Consider the following 3,569-nt stretch of genomic DNA (forward strand, 5'->3'; position numbering starts at 1 on the left):
CAGAGCTCTGCCTTGACTGCTTTCCGGTCATGGCCACCCCAGAAATGTCCTTTGTAATGCTGGCCAGATATCAGGGTGCTGCCAACTCCATTTAACCTGACCTATTGTACACTCTAGTTTTTAATTAACCTTGGACCAGGAAAGCAATATCTGTTCTCCAAATACAGTCATATTTTATGCAAGCAGTGACAAGCTAATTAAGTTAATTATTATAACACCTATCTGTATAATGAAACTAAGGTTGGATGATTCCAGCTGCTTCTCCTTAAAGTGCATCGCAATGATGATTAAAAAATAATTAATATTTCACCAAAGACAGGAACAAGAAGTTAATTAAAAGACAGAGGTGCAGTCTTAATGAAACATATCCAATTGTGTTCACCACAAAGCTTTACAGCCAGATCCCTCCTCAGAATACAGATGAACATCACTGAACATCAGGGCTTTCCTGAGAGCATTTAGAAAACATTAACATCTTCATCTGCTCCATCCAGCAAACATTGTAGAAATTTCTTTTTGCCTTCTAATGAGAGAAAGGAAAATTATTTATTTGGGCAAAGTCTGCTGGCTAAAATGAATACAAATTTGGACCAGAAATGTGCCCTTTTGGGGAGTACATCCTCTAGACCATCCCCTCTGCTGGTGTCAAAGACACCCCAACCGGTCTCAACTCCACAGGAAAACTCTTACTGTTCCCATCTGTATCCAGCCAATTGTCCTGTCTTCATAAAGGAACGATTACATTCAATGTCATGGTTGAGAACATTCAGAACTGTACTTTGATCCAGCTAGTTCAACCAACCCTCTTCTGCATTCCAGACTCTGGCTTTCTTACAGATGCCTCCCCTAACTAGCCAGATGCCCCAGGCCACGTCTACAGCCTGCAGAATGGTGTGTGTGCTGTGCGCATGGGACAGGCAAACAGAGGTGCAGCAATGTCTACATCAGAGGAGAATTCCCGGGCCCCAGCCACACTCTACACCAGCCAAGTCACTTCGCTGCATAGGAAGACGTAGTGGCAAAGAGAGGAGTTGAGAATTAGTTAACATCTATTTTAGCCAAAATTATAACCAACAGCCAGAACCTCTCACAGTGGAAGACCAGGGTTCCTGTCCTCATTCCATTTCCTGTCCTTAGGACACTGTAACTCTGAGCTTCTGGGTTCTGGTTGGTAACATAAGGTGGTGGGACCTAAACTCTAACTACAGTTCCTTTTAATACTCTTATTCTTCAAAGCTAAGGTATCACCTTAGAGAGCTTTTTTTTAGGGTTAAAATGAGCCCTGGCTCATGTGGCTCAGTGGATTGAGTGCTGCCTGCATACCAAAAGGTCGCTGGTTCAATTCCCAGTCAGGACACATACCTGGGCTGCAGGCCAGGTCCCCAGTTGGGGGCATGAGAGAGGCACCAATCTATGTTTACCTCATACATCGATATTACTCTCAATCTCCTTCTCTCTTAAAATCTTTAAAAAAAAAAAAAAAAAAAACAGTGAGAAAGAGAGGCTGGGTTATTAAACCTAATTTACAGGTGAAAACCCTACAACTCATCCAGAACTTCCAGAACTTTGTTCACGTTTCTTAGTCTCCTCTAAACCTCGGATTTCAGACTAAACACCAGATATTAGGATTCTTCACCACAGGCCGTTGTCGATGCTTAAAGCAATGAATGCATCCACTCACAAAGTCTCCAACTTCTTTCCCTGCAAGGAGCCCCTCCCTAGACGCTGCGGCAGATCTGCAGCCTTGGGGACCGCGCTCCAGCAGCGGGGCAAAGGGTGGGGTTCGCTTTATTTGTTTTGCTCTGTCTCCTTTCCTAGGGTGGGATGCTCCCTAACAAAGGGGTAAGGGACTGCTCTAAGGGCCACAGCCCATAAAAAGCCACTCAATGTAGTCAATCCAGATGGGACTCTGCTATAGTAACAAATCCTGGGGCGCTCATCATTAACACCTCATTTGCAACAGGCGCTCTCGATCTTCCTCTCAGGAAGCAATTACCCACACATGGGCTGCCTGGAAATTTTATCCGGGCTTGGTGGCCACCCGGGGCACAAGCAAAACCTGGAGGGAAGGGGTTTCTTCCTCCTGTGTGTGGAATGGGGGATCTGAGCGCTGGTGTCCACTGAAAGGCGAAGACATTTTAGAAAGGGCTTTGGTGCCTGAAGAGGGACGGGTGAGGGGGTTGGGAGAACCTCTTCAGTGGGCCCACCTGAATATCTAAATGGGGTTGATTCTATATAAATCCAGGCTCAGAAATGCCATTGTTTGGAGGGCTGGAATGCAAAACAGACTGGCACCCATCAGGAGCTCTCTGCTCCTGTTCTCGCAGGGCCTCCAGCCCTTCCTCTTTGGAAAGTCCTCTTTCACAACGACAGTGAACTTGTGCCCTGTGCCTACACTCTGGGTACAGCGGAGAAGTCTTGCACATGTGTTCTTGGGAAGGAAGCGCAGGTGGAAGCAGATCCTTGCTGGGACTCAGGAAGGGTAGGCATCCCAGCTCCCAGTGGTCACGGCCAAGAATGTTGGGCTTTACAGACGTCACGTTTTGTTTACGAAGAAGCACTCATAGCCACCACCTCACCTGGGCCGCACACCAATACACCCCTAGTATCATTATCCCTGCGTTACAGGTGAAGAAACAGGGCCCAGAAAGGGTACACAGCATATAGCTCATGTTACACACACTCGAGGCAGCGCAGTCCTGACTGGACTAAGTGGTTTGAATTCGAGCATCTCTCCAGGAGCCCAAACCTGCAGACGCTCCTTTCCCCCTCACTGTACTAGCTCCCGGCTGACTACCCAGCACGCTGCTCCCAAGGCAGGACTGAGACACTGGGGCCTTTGGAACCAGCAATCCTGAGTAGATTTGGCACCGTCCCTGTATCAGGGGTCAAGTTAACCAGATCTATCAGAAAGGAAATTAGAGTGCTTGAGAATTCGAGTTTTGCTTCCCTAAGAAAATGTGCTTTCCTTCCTGCAGGAAATCCAAGCCTTCCCTACTCCCCTAAGCAGCTCTCTGTGCAGACTTTTCCTGTCCTTCACACTTCAGACTTTTCCTCACATGGTGCATGGAAGGGTCCAGATCATCCGAGTCGATACAACTGGCATGGGCCAAGAAGCAGAGCCCGTGAAGAAGAGCCTGGACTCTGGGTCAGACACGCAGGCTCCCATCCAGCTTCCCAGGCCATGCATCAGCTCCTATCTCCCTTCCTCAGCGTCCTCATCTGTAAAAGGCAGGGAAGGCTGGTCCCTGCCTCTGAGGGTTATCCTGAGATTAATTGAGATCAATTACAGTGCACCATCTGGCTGCAGTGGGAGGCCCAGCATGTTTCTGTTACAGTTAGATTTGCACAGCAGCATTTAGTACAGTGCACCACTCATAGATGGATAAGGCGGAAGTTCTGCCTGCAGGGAGCTTACAGGCCAGTGGCCGAGGTAACACGTCACGGGACGCTAAGCTGCTGGGGAGGAAGGCACCAGAATCCCCTGGAGAGGGTATTAAAACACAGGCACTCCTACATTTTGGTTCTGATATGTATGTCCAACCCACCCCCAGAGTTTCTGATTCAGT

Source organism: Furipterus horrens, unplaced genomic scaffold (assembly GCF_987537825.1).
Source record: "Furipterus horrens unplaced genomic scaffold, mFurHor1.1.pri manual_scaffold_11, whole genome shotgun sequence".
NCBI lineage: Eukaryota > Metazoa > Chordata > Mammalia > Chiroptera > Furipteridae > Furipterus > Furipterus horrens.